Raw genomic sequence first — 14,161 nt, 5'->3', positions numbered from 1 at the left:
AGCTTTCACTCAGATGAAACAACAGCAGCATACGTCCGCCTGCTTTTCCGAGACCAGTGTTCTCTACGGATGAACATGCTTCACAGTTAATATTCTTGTGTCATCTTAAGCAAAGCATCCCTGCTAGTCAGCCTTCATTTTATGTACAGTATGTGCCCTTTGCAGCTCGCCGCAGCCTACAGTGTGTCTCAGGGCATTGTGGGTATTAGCATTGAGTTACTGGTGGGAGGTGGAGGGAGCCGTGCGGGGTCTGGAGAGGCTATAATGATGATCTTCGCCATGAGTGATAATGAGTGCTAAGGTAATCCTCGCCTGGGACCATGCACACAACACACAAACTGACAGACACATGGAACAAAATGCCACCACAACCCCTCACACACACACACACATCGACAAGCCCCCCCGCACTTTCCCTGTGTCTTATCAGTCTGGGCACAGAGCATGCAGGGAAATCAGAGGAGCACAATCTTGCCCCCCAGGAGCCAAACTTGCCCCCCCCCAGAAGGCTGTTATGATGATACCCCTACTCCACCTCCTCCTCTTCCTCTCCTAACAGCTTTATTCTTTTATCGCACAGGCAATCAGACAGATAGCGCTGCTCCGAAACCCTTCCTCCAGCTTGGTGATGGGGAGCGCGGACCGAGGACCTCGCTAATGCAACCCCCAAGCCCCGGGCTTGTTAGCCGGAGCCATCTCTGAAAGGAAAAAGAAGGGGAGACAGAGGAAGGGTGGGGGGAGAGATGAGTGTGTGCGCGTGTGTGCGTGTGTGTGTGCGCATGTGTGTGTGTGCGTGTGTGTTTGTGTGTGAAGAGCGGAGAGAGTGAAAGGGTGTTTTTCACAAACCCTGTGTGTGTGCGTCATGCGCAGAGAAGAGACACTGTGGTACTTCCGTAGATAAAAGGGAGGAAAAGCGAATCTCTCTCCCATGTGTCATAAGTCTGTCCCTTTGAATGAGAGTTAAATCCATCAAGTCAAAGTGGAAGAGCTCTCCCTCTCTCTCCCTCCCTTTGCTTATTCTCCCTGTTACTTCCTCTTCCTCTTTGATCTGATTGTTTTCTCTCTCTCTCTCTCTCTCTCTCCCTCTCTCTCTCTCTTTCTCTCTCTCTCTCTCGCTCGCGCAGGACCAAATCAATCTGCCACCCACAGATCATGTCATCACGGAAAGAAGACCGGGACACGTGTGCTTGAGCCGGCCCGCATGACACTTAATGGTAAATTCGCCCATGCCAGTCCGTGTGTGTGTGTGTGTGTGTGTGTGTCCTCAGAAGCACGACAGCAGTCTTCCTGCTATGCTTATGAATAAAGATGATATTAATCCTTAAAACATGGAGGAGGGGATTACTGTGTTTACTACGGTGCATGTCTGTGGAAATGGAGTGCTCTCACCCAGCAACGGTGGCATGTTTGGTCTTCCAAGAAGCTTTGCGAAACGACAGAGAAGACAGGGGAGAAGACGAAAGAGAAAAAGGAAGTGTCTCTCGCTCGGCTGTGTGTGGGTGCATAGCTGTCATATGTTCTTTAGGTAATTTATGGAAAAATAAAGACACATATCGAGCATTGTGGCTCTATTTTTAGCACCGACGGACGCAAAAAACCCTCGCCGGTGCCTCCGTGTGCTTTAAATCTGTCCGAGCAACTTGCCAATATTTCTTCTGTCTTCTCAAAATCCTCATCACGATAAGAGAGAATATAGGAGGGATGGAGTGTGGGGCAGGGGGGAGCTGGAAAATTCAGAGAAGCCAAGCAACCAATCTCCCAAAATAGGTCAGTTTGAAAGCACGATTTTCATACAGCATTTTAGAAGAGCTTTTTAGGACTGAGGATTGCAGAGGAGAAGATGCTGCTGAGGATCTCTTCCTTACACACAGCTGGGTCGAGGTTCATGGAAGGTCCTTGAAGACTACTACTGCCACCTGGTGTTTGCCACCAAAATAACATGTTTCTACCCCCCCCCCAACGTGGGCTTGCATCCAGAGGCTCTCCTCCTGCACTGAGCATTTGGTGAGGCAAAAAAAAACGTGTGGGTTCAGTTTTCCTCATATAGGCATCATGATGGCGGCTTCACTGAAGATGTGGGTGTCGAGAAACGCTGAAGGAGAACGGATGAGATGTCCGTTTTTGTTTTTTTTTACCCCCCTCTCCCTTCACACGCCCTCTTTCCGTATAGCTCTCAGAGTCAGAGCCTACACAAGCACAAGGGAGAGGGAGAATCAATGAAGATTTGCCAGACTTGGCTCTCTTCTCCGGAAAAAAATCAGCGCTCTTATAGGCTGCTGCCTCACGTTCAGCTCAGGTTGTGTAAGAATAAGGGAGGTGCTCTCTGAGTCATCTCCGTCCCGGAATAAAACTAGCAATTATTCATATCCTGTTTGGAGAAGAATCAAATGAGATAATTCTGCTCCACTGCTGTTAACTCACCTCCGACTGCTCTTCCTTTCAACTCTGTTTAATGCATTGACTCCATCTTCTTCTATAGCATGTTTCCTCATCCTTTAATCTGTTCACAATGGGAAAAACTGACTTTTGATTAAAGTGTCCTGTGTCAAATTAGTCCCATTCATTCAAGATAGCCATTGAATCAATTCATTTGTTCATCGTGTTCTGAAAAGAACTCAGTCTTATTGTATTTTTACCAGGCTATCTTTTTTTAAGCCGTTTTATTGAACAAGTCTTCCCAGTGAAGAATGGGTATTTTACCAGAGAGTCGAAAAAAGTAAGAAAATGTGGGGCAGAAACGGAGCAATTGTATCATACAGTGGATTACATGGTTGTCATGTTGTCATCATACAATAATGTGTTGCTTCACTTACAAGGTCCAGTGTTCAGTGGCATTTAACGATCAGGGTTCAGATCGCCACCAGCTAACAGGCTTTAAAATCTCACCTGCTATCTCACCAGCATCAAACAGCAGACGTGCATAGTTAGCAGCCAGCCGGTGAACACAGTGGAGGCTTTGGCAGCTTTAGAGCAGAATTTGTTTTCCCGGGAGTCAGATGGTGGAGACTAAATACAGAGCTACAAAGAGAGTAAAAAATTGGACTATTGGTGAGATGCACTACTCCTGCGACTGTTTGCTAACACATCAACTTAAATGTTGCATTATTGCAGGTTTAAAATTATTAAGATTTTGGATTTACACATGTAAAGGTTTTTTTTTAGGGTTTCTGTAAAACATGACAACAATGTAATGTAATTGTAATAATATAATTTTGCCATGTTGAAATATGTAGACACTGAAAATATTACATTGCTCTTTTTTTAAGCTGCAAATTATTGCATTAAAGGGTCCTCTCAATTAAATAAATGTTTTCTGGCCCACTGTTACCAAAGAAATGGCTGTTAGGTTGTCTGTGCAAACAGCTCGTCACAGCCCATATACATGTTCAGTGTGAAATAGCACCCTCTAGTGGGTGTAATTATAATGATTGAAGCCAAGAGGGAAGTCTGATGACATAGATGCAAACTTCTGGTGCACTCAGCCACTTAACCTGAACCAGCATTTTCCGTGGTAACAGCATAATTCTCAGAGCAATTGGTATGTATGTATAATTCATTCATTAGGAATAACACTATTTTTATTGCTTGGCCCACTAATCAAAAGCTTGTAAAGCCTTGAAAGTCCCACCGGTGTATCACTTATTATGAGACTTAGTTACTTATGCTAGCTCCGGAAGTGTTACCCATCATTTTCCCAGCAACCCTGTGACTAAAGTGCGACAAAGTCCACAAAGGTTGGAGAATGAATTGGGAGTAAAACGCATATAGACACATTGGATCTTACAAAACATACTTACCTCACTTATGTAACGTAATTTAGGTCATGTACATGATGACGATGTGACAATGAAGATCCATCTGGTGCGATAAACGTCTTGTCCCCCTGTTGTAGGTACTCTCCAATTGTCATTTACCGTAAGCTATGTCGGTTGTTTATGTATGAGAATGAGTTGATATTTTTTTTTATTTACTTTCCTCTAGTGGTATCTAGCCATACAGATTTCTTTCAGGTGTTTTAGAGATCTGCCTGAAAAATTCTGCGGCCGTTTCCATGCTTTGAAAAAAAAGGGAAAAATGAAATTCCATTCACCTTCATTTTATCGAGCTGGAGGTAGGAAGCACATCATGCATATCTCAAAATCTGGACAAATAAATCCTTGGCCACATATACTGATATCTGAACATGATGTTTTCGTGATGTGGGTCAACAAACCCTTTGAGGAGACTAAAAGTGATCGAATCTAAAGCAAATATCAAGCGAAAGCAAACATGATAGGAGGACGAATATGTTCATTTTGGAAGGGGGTCAGACCCATAAGCTTCAGTTTACTTACTCTGCTGCTTCTCACAAAGGCACCTCAGTGATACCTCCAACAAATCTCAACATCAATCTGGTCGATCGCTGCTTGTCTGCTCACCGCTGAGCAGCAACAAAACCAGCCTGCTCTTCTCTCTCAGCTTTCATCTCAGCATCACCGGTCGGGTGAGATTTCCTCCTACTGTTCTGGCATGACAATTGGATCCCCAAACCAAAGAGCATCACGCTGCGCTCGCCTGGTCGCACGCTGCTTTCTATAAGGCACATGTGCACATATGCAATAAGACACATGCGAGGACCTGTATAGAAAGCCACAGGCACACACGCAGCCATAATCAAACAGACGAATGAACACCCACACGCTACACGGCAGTGTGTAGGTGTTTATGTGTGTATAAACAGTGTCAGGATTTTTTTTTCCTCCGGTAATTTAATTTACAGAAAGACCTTTGTAAACAGTAGGATCATACAAGCTCACCTAGTAAGCGACAACATGACAATTCATGTGAGCGTTTCTGACCTGCTCTCTCTGTAATTCACATTTGATTTAAGCTTAGACGGTTAATAAACAACACTACACAGCCTCATGCCTTTGCTTCTGAGAGAGGTCGTGATTCACACGATCAGATCAAACTTAAGTAAACAGGCAGTTGAACAAAGCAGTCGTGTTTTTTTTTTCTAATGAGAGCAACCTCAACAAATCTATTTTCAGATAAAGCTTTTACACATTTAAAAAAAAAAAAAGGTGGCTACTACAAAGCGGCTAAATGAGACCTCAAAGGTTATCTGAGAGATTAAACGTAATAATGACCAACAAATAAACTACATAGCTTGTGTAGTATCATGTAGTAGGAATCTTAGTGTTGGTAAATGTGACAGTAGTCCAGTTTATCATCAGTTTAATCTAACATTAGCATTTCACTTCTGGCATTTACGCTTCAGGTTTGCTAGTGTCATAACACACATCTTATTTTCTGCCATTATCCAAAATCCAGGTGAATAATGCTGTTGGTGTGTGCGGTAGTTAACGGTGGTTAAAATCAGGGAAATGCTGTGGCTGAAAGTAGACAATCTATGGGTTAAATCATGATAAGGTTCATCCACTGAAACACTTGATTACACTTCGGGAAAGAAGTTGTTGGGTTGTTTTTGGTCAAGTCATTGAATTTTAGTTAGCTACACACTGGAAACCCGAGTAAGTTACCAGAACTCAAAAGAATTGAGGCAATCGATTGCCTCAATTCTTTTGAGTTGATGAACTCAAAAGTCAAAATTCTCCAGAACTTAAAGGTTGGATGACTTGCTACTTGTACCTTTGATAACAGTTAAATTAAAGTGCTGATTTAGCTCAACTCAATCATTTTCAGTTAATATGACTTAAAGTTTCTAGTTTTCAAAACCAGTGGAATAAGTTCACAGAACTTTAAAAAAATAAGTACACAACCACACCATTTTATGTTAACGAAACTCAATGTTTATTAGTTTATGTTGTCAATGTTTTTAAGTACACATTAGTCACATATATTGAGTTTGTTTACTTAAAAACATGTGACTCTAAACTTAAAATGTCTGAGGCAATCGATTGCCTCAATTTTTTTGAGTTGATGAACTCAAAAGTCAACATTTTCTAGAACTTAAAAGGTTGGATGACTTGCTACTTGTACCTTTTGATAACCGCTAAATCAAAGTGCTCATTTAGCTCAACTCAAAAATTTGCAGTTAATATGATTTAAAGTTTTCCATTAAGGCAACTCAATTATTTTCAGTTAATATGACTTACAGTTTCCAGTTTTCAAAACCACTGGAATAACTTCACAGAACTTTGAAAAATAAGTACACAACCACACCATTTTATGTTAAGCAAACTCAATATTTATTAGTTTGTGTTGTCATTGTTTGAAGTATACATTAGTCACAAATGTTGAGCTTAAAAACATGTGATTCAAAACTTAACATTTTTGAAGCAATTGATTGCCTTAATTACACTGACTTTAACAAACTTAATATCTCTCTCATATAACTCAAATTTCTCTGATTCTAGCCTTCCAAATGTGTTCCTGGTCACTTAAGGCCCTAGGAAATAGAGATTGTCACACATTTCTGATATTGACCAAACAACTAATCAGATAGTCAGGAAAATAATTTGAGTAATCAAAAACAATAATAAATTGTAATAAATAATACACAAATGAAATAAGCTTTCGTTATCAGCTATAAAAGTGCTTTTGGCGACCTGGCTAATTCCTTTCAGTGATGACAGAGATTCTCACAGGGTGGTCTTGTATCATGGTCACTGATGTAAGGAGGCCCACGGCAACATTATCAAGCTCTAACTCATCAAACTTGTCCTGAATGGATGAAAAAGAGACACTAATCACAAACTAACACATGGAACAGAACAGATGACAAATCATTTATCTTTATCACATCTCCAGTTATATCTTCCTCAACTATTAGGCTAAGTCTTAACTTCTTGAAACTGGAAGAGAGAGATGCAATGGTGGGAAATACATTCATCACATATCAAAATATACTGTTTGTGAGCTTGGATCCTCTGAAAGATTAGGTTGGCTAATGTTGGCACTCTAGTTCTAGCAGCTGACCATTACATTCGTTGTAATAGGTTAGCTAGTTAGTACCATGGTGGCCAGCGGAGTTTTGCCTCTGCTGTAAACTTAGTTTATCACAATCCATGGCGTTAAATAAGTAAAAGTGAATTAATATTCAACTTCAAAACTTACAGTAAGCCCTGACTGCTGCTGCATAGGTTGAACTTTCTGTCTTCTGTTGCTTCCGGCCGCCAACCATCTCTGCAGTTTAAAATTTTCTTCTTCTGTGTTTTTTCAAAGAGTGGTAAGGAATCAGTGTAGTATGCACATTAGCGCCGCCGTCTGCTTCGGAGGGTGAATCAGAGATTAACTCGAAATAAAACATTATCCCTGCAGCTGCTCAACACTTAAGTAAAAAGAAAAAGAAAAAACTTATAGGCTAGAGTAAACTGATGCTTAAATAAAATACATTTTGTCCTCCACTAATGTCAAATGCATTGTAGACCATTTGTCCCAATCGAAGTGTTACTGTTTTTTTTCTTAACTGATTTTATTTATTTGGAGAAGCACTTTGATATTTTATTGTATTTTTGCATGTGTTATATCAATTAAGTTTATTTTCAAGTCATCCCTATTTGAAACTATAGATATAACAGGACTTTATCATTCTTAGCATGTAATAAATTAATTCTATTAAGTTGTGCTTAAGTGATGTTTTTAAGTTATGCTCACTTGAATATAAAATAGTTCCATTTAATCAAAAATGATTAGTCAAAATTACTCAAAAAGGAACAACATGTTACACCAACTTGACATAATTAAGTAAGTAGAACTTTTTCTAAAACTTTGAGTTTACAGTACTTTATCTATTTAATTACTTTGAATGTTCGGGTTTACAGTGCAGTTGGGATTTGCAATTATATAAATAAAGCTGTATTTCGCCGTTCTCAATCCTAAAATGTGACTTTTTTATTTTAGCATAACAGACAACATCCACAGTGTTATTGCTAAATGTCTGAAGGTACATGATAATCAAATTAGGTTAATAACATAACGTTCCAACTTAATTATAATTCAAACGTTTCTCACCGAGGGGCTAAAAACGTCTACTCGGCTCCGTATCCTACAAGGAAAGGTGGCAAATAAATAGCAGCTTGCACTCTCTGATGCATTCACGCCTATCTGCCGTGTGATCTTTAACCCGGGAAGATTTATGTGTTACCCTTATCCCAGCTCTATATTGTGTGAACAATATATCCACAGACACATATAGGCAGAATTGAATTTAAATGTATATGCATTGGAGGCACAAATAAACAGTCAACCCAAGCGCGCACACACACACACAAAGGCACACCAGCGTAGTTTTCTTCCTCGGGCATCAGGTAGCCAATCCATCCTGTGATGGGAAATTGTTCCTTTTTCTTATTAAAAGAACAGGTGGCCATGAGATAGCGGTCTCATTTTTCACCACCGCCGCACTCCATGAGTCCAAACTAATGATCAAAACATTGAGCCACTCCAAATCATCCCTCACCCAAGACTGATATATATGATAAGTGATGGAGGGGGGAGTGTGTGTGTGTGTGTGTGTGTGTGTGTGTGTGGATGCAGGTGTGTTTGTGCGAGTGATTGAAGGTGTGACTTGTGTACTCCCACACTTACGTGTTTTCTGCATGTCAAGGGTTCCTTCCTGTGTTTGCGCGTGAGTGTTTGTGTTTGTGTTTGTATGTGTGGGGGCAAAGGTAACAAATCTGGGCCTTCAGGGCGAGGTTTGGAACAAGGTTGCTGTGACGGATCGCTTTTTCTCTGCTCATTTTCCACACTGGCGCCGTTCTCTGAGCAGTTTCCTCTCCGACAGCCCACCTCCTCACGCGCACACTCGGGCGCGCGCAGAAAACCTGCAGTCTCTTTTCTTTTTCTTTTTTCTTTTTTTTTTTTTTTTATCCAGCAGTGGCTCATTCATGCTGCACTGTGCTTATCGCTTTCAAAGGGAAAACGGCGTGCATCTCAAAGAGAGGAGATGAAAGCGGTTTAATGATCTATAATACATGGGCGCTATTCATTGGCACGGAACAAAAGGTTGAGGCGTCAGGGGAGAAACAGCAGAAGAAATCGAGACGAGATTCATTTTGTGTCACCCACCTTTACTTCTGACTTTCGAGGGACACCGCTGTCATGGCCATTTTCTTTTTTTTTATTTGTATTCTCCTGGACAGCTTTTCCCGCCTCCAAATGAGATTACTAAAAGCACAAACCAGTCAGCGATGACAGACTGGAAGGAAAAGAAAAAAAAAACAGACAACCTAAAAATTAATTTCAGGGATGTGTGAGGCGTGTGATATGTTATTTGCATTTTTTTTCTCCCAGCCCTCCCTGTCACAAAAACCTGTGATAAGTGACAACGCTCTGCCACACACATCCACTCAGGAGATTTGGCAGATGATTTCAGTGATTTGTGTTTGATAGCACAGCGATGACACCGACAAAGGCGGCACGATGTGGCGCTTTGGTGTGTGAAACAAAAAGTGTTTTCCGTCACGCGCACTTGACAGCGTGCAGGACAGAAAACACAAACTTTCCACACCCCCCCCCTCCTCCGCTGCTCCCCCTCGGCTTTTTGATCATTTGTGTGCTACGACGTCCTGCCACTCCATTCGGGGGCCGATGAGATTCGTCACCGTCTGTCCCATCTGCTGTGTTTACGACTCATTTGTTTACTCGCTGGTTCACATCAGAGCTTACTGCAACCGGGGGGATTCCCTCGGCGCAGGGCTGGGTCTGGGCTCGGAGGTCAGCTTGGCTCAATGATTCGTCACATTTCTCACTAAGTAGCGGTGATGAATAAAACAGATTCCCTTCATTTGTGATCACAATGAAAGGCAAAGTAATGGGAAAACGCCACTGAACAGAGACCTAAGGGGAAGTGCGGACAAAATGCAAGTTTTGGCAGGGCTAATTCTGTGGATCCACTATGTTATTGACCCGGACTAACAAATGTTGATGTACCCAGACAAGGCCGGCTTTTGGTTGCTTACTACAATGGTGAACATGAACATGGACAGGTGGCGAGGCAGTACTTTCACATTATGTTTGTGGGCAGTAGGCCTAGAAACGCAGCTGGAGACATTCACGGTCAAATAAAACTCTGCTGAAACCCAGAGCTGTCCACCATGATGTTTTTAATGTATGCCAGCCTGGAAAATGAGCTCCTCCTCAAAGCTGTTTTTCACAGGCTCATGATTCGTCCAGCCATCTCTGCATCCATTTTTTATAGCCGTGTAACGAAGTGCATTTCGTTACTTGTACATTTTGCACATGTGGGTAATTATGTTCTTTTGCACAATAACTCGGAAGGTACAGTAATGACTGCACTTTGCACTTTAGTCACGATAGCACTTTATTTGCCAAGTTTGCACAGTACATTTTGCACATTGCGTATTTGCACAGTTCATACAGATATTTACAGTACTCTTTTATTGAATAGTTGAGTTATTTATTAGACCTTGTGACCGCAGGTGATTGCATGTCTTCGGGCAGGTGCGGCACTCGGCAATCGACTCCGCCTGCAAGAGAGTAGAGCGAAGTTGAGCTCCGACGGAAAGACTGTGTGTAATTGAGAGGATAACAGTGTGAAGCATGTGCAGAGTTTATTGGTAAATATGTGTGGTGCAATAGCGGGTGGTATAAGTGTGAATGCTGTACGAGTACGAAGTTGTTTGTGTTAACACTTACCTGTCCGGTCCTGTGTCTGCTCCAGGGTGCACGGCCAAAAGATTCCCCCGGGGGCACGGGCACCGTGATAAACGTTCCGGGAGAGACCAAGTGGCCGGATAGGAAGGGGGGGGGGGATTTCAAATGTTTGGTGGTTCTGTTATTTATTGTAAATGTATTTTATAGATTTATTGGCAGGGGCACATCAGGAACAGAAGAGGGGTGAAGCGTTTGTGCTAAAGGTAAAAGGGGAAAGTGTCACTTGGTTGAATAGCCATTTGGGCAGATGTAAATTTACCTCAGTAGTGGAAGAGTCCAGTCATGGTTAATTGGTAGCACAGTATATAATGCGCCATTTTACCATCTGTCGGTGTTGCTGGTTAAACCTATGACGCTCACCATACTTTCGTCTGTTGTCTGATATCTGAGTGCAGTGAATAAAGAAAATGTAAAATTGGAAAACCTGACCATCTCCTCGACTTTTCTTCGGCATCATCCAGCCGCTCACCGGTCGCCCTTTCACAAGTGGTGTCAGAAGTGGGGGCCCACACCAAAAAAAAAAAAAAAAAAAACCATGATGACAAGAAAAGGAAAGACGGATGGACAGCAGGAACCAGATGATGGAGCGTGCACATCAGCTGACACAGGTCCTGGGCCAGAGTCTACAGCAGAAGAGAAGCTGGAAGAACTGACAGATCTGCTGAAAAATCTTGTTCGATCTCAGGCTGTAAAAGAACAAAAGATGGAGAAAGAGTCTGCTCGGCAAGAACAGCGATGGAAAAGCATGCAACATCAATTTTCACAAATACAGCAGCAAGTAAACCTGATGGGAGAAGAAAATAGATATGAGTATGGAAACCAAGCTGATGATGATGGTGATGGTGACGACGATTATGACGATGATGATGAAGTGCTAGGTGAGATGACCAGCCAAAATTTCAGGCCAGGGAGAGCATTCCTAGCCCACAGGGAGCTCAAACTGCTTCCGTTGTCCACAGAGGATGACATTGAACATTTTCTGACTACATTTGAAAGAATGGCCTATGTTTGTCGCTGGCCCAAAGATGGATGGGCCGTGCGCCTTGTTCCCTTACTGTTACGCCCCTGATCTAGGGGAATCAGAGACATAACATGATATGCTGCTCCCCATTCTTCCCACTCCCAAGAAGGCCAGTGTGTCAGGAACTTTTAAATTAAAGGTAGCATTTTATTTGTCTTCAGAGGGAGAGAAGGCCAAAACAACAAACAAAATCTGCTAACTCACTACCTTCCCTATACAAATCCAAAATATTAACAAAAAGACAAAAGCTTACTTAACTCCTAAACAATGAAAACAGGAGAAAAGGTTAAAGAAAAGGCATCTCCCTCCTACTAGGCTACACAGTTTACTAAACATACAAAGTTTACAATGTGACAATTTACACCATCTTTCACAAAACACAACAAAATCCTTATCAGGCTAGACACTGGTCCCAGTTGGATGTGGGTGAATGGTTGGAGAGAGGGAGAGTGCAGTCAGCCAGTGATTTAAAAAAGGCTCCTCTCCTGCCTCTGGCCAATCCGGCAGCAGCAATCAGGCGGGCTCCAGCCAATCAGCATGTCCAACCTGCTATCAATCATCTGAAACACACTCAAAGCAGACTGCTCACACACTTGGAGGAGGAGGAACAGGGCAGCATCACATCTCGACACACACCCACACACACACACAACAATAATGACCTAGGGTCATAACACCTCCCCACCTGAAAATCAAACATTCATCCCCTAATGAATGTTTGATTCACTAAACACGTGACAGAGCATCAGCCAAAATGTTGTCCAGCCCCTTTTTATAACGGATCTCAATGTTAAAATCCTGCACTAATAACGACCAGCGCATCAAACGCTGATTACTGTTCTGCATCTGTGTCAAAAACACTAACGGGTTGTGGTCAGAGAACACGACAGTCGGCATCGAGCTGGACCCGAGGTACACTTCAAAGTGCTGAAGCGCCAAGAGAAGGGCTAAGGCCTCTTTCTCAATTGTGCTATAATGTAGCTGATGTTTTTTGAATTTCTTCGAGAAATAACCAACTGGGTGTTCAACGCCACACTCATCCTCCTGCAGGAGCACCGCGCCCGCACCGAGAGCGCTTGCGTCTACCTCCAGCTTAAAGGGACGCGCAAAGTTTGGAGCGGCCAGCACCGGAGCGCTGCAGAGGAGAGCTTTGGCTGCCTCGAATGCCGCTTGACATTTCTCTGACCACTGAAACGGAATTTTGGGGCTTGCCAAGCTCGTGAGCGGAGCTACTACCTCAGAGAAATTTTTACAGAAGGCCCTGTAGTACCCCGCCATCCCCAGAAATCGACGGAGCTCACGACGCATTTTTGGAGCAGGAAAATCAACAATAGCTTGGACTTTTACTCTCACTGGGCAAACCTGACCTTGCCCCACCTGTTTGCCCAGGTATGTGACGACGGCCTTTCCAAATTCACATTTCGACAGATTAAGGGTTAAGGAGGCGGCACATAACCGTTTGAAAATCGTCCGAAGTGTTAATATGTGTTTAGTCCATGTAGATGAGTATGCCACAACATCATCCAAATAAACTTCACAGTCACCTACACCACACAGGACAGTACTCATCAGCCGTTGGAAGGTGGCAGGTGCATTTCTCAGCCCAAACGGCATGACGGTGTACTGTAAAAAGTGATCGGGCGTGACGAAGGCGCTAATTTCAGACGCCCGGCGAGTTAGTGGGACCTGCCAGTACCCTTTTAGGAGGTCTAATTTTGTCACGTATTTGGCAGATCCGACACGATCAATAAGGTCATCCATCAGCGGCAACGGGAAGGAGTCGGGTTTCGTTATGGCGTTAACCTTACGGTAGTCATTACAAAACCGTTGGGTCTGGTCAGATTTCGGTACCAGTATTGAAGGTGAGCTCCAAGGGCTACTGCTTGGGATGGCGAATCCATGATCAAGAAGGTACTGTACTTCTTTCTGCATCATGGCACGTTTATTGGGATGGACACGATAAGCGCGCTGCTTGATGGGCTTGTGATTTTCCACCTCAATATCATGTTTGATTACATTAGTTTGGGTTGGAATGTCACCAAAAAGTCTTGGGAAGTCTTGGATGAGACGACGAATATCGGACTGGGCGGAGTCAGACAGATGATCGAGGTAAACATCTAAATTACTCATAATCTCAGAATTTCGGAGGCGCGCACAGGGGACAGAGTTATGTCTGTCATTCAGCCCATCGTCCATGGAGTTATATGGGGGCTGTATGACAGACATCGAGACAATAGGCACGACAACGGGCGCGACAACAGGCGGCAGGTCGGCACAATCCTCACGACCAACATACTTTTTTAGCATGTTGATGTGGCATACGCGAGTTTTCTTTCTACGGTCAGGTGTTCGAATGACATAATCTGTCTCACTGAGTTGCCGATCAACCAAGTACGGTCCTGAAAATTTGGCTTGCAGAGCAGAACCAACGACGGGCAGCAAAACCAATACACGGTCACCTGACTGAAAGGCCCGTGCAACAGATTTTTTATCGTAACGCACTTTCATTTTGCTTTGCGC

The 14,161-nt window shown here is 43.0% G+C and overlaps 1 long non-coding RNA gene across 1 annotated transcript; it reads right to left on the bottom strand.

Annotated features, from left to right (window-relative positions):
- Positions 1–10,249: 10,249 nt before the first annotated feature.
- LOC115581225 (uncharacterized) lies at positions 10,250–11,143 on the bottom strand. The gene is made up of 2 exons (XR_003984008.1): positions 10,603–11,143; positions 10,250–10,433 (listed from the first exon to the last, which is right to left on the bottom strand). It is a non-coding gene; the product is annotated as an uncharacterized LOC115581225 (long non-coding RNA).
- Positions 11,144–14,161: the final 3,018 nt, after the last annotated feature.

Source organism: Sparus aurata, chromosome 5 (assembly GCF_900880675.1).
Source record: "Sparus aurata chromosome 5, fSpaAur1.1, whole genome shotgun sequence".
In the NCBI taxonomy this organism is placed as follows: domain Eukaryota; kingdom Metazoa; phylum Chordata; class Actinopteri; order Spariformes; family Sparidae; genus Sparus; species Sparus aurata.
This window is presented reverse-complemented; position numbering and strand designations above follow the sequence as displayed.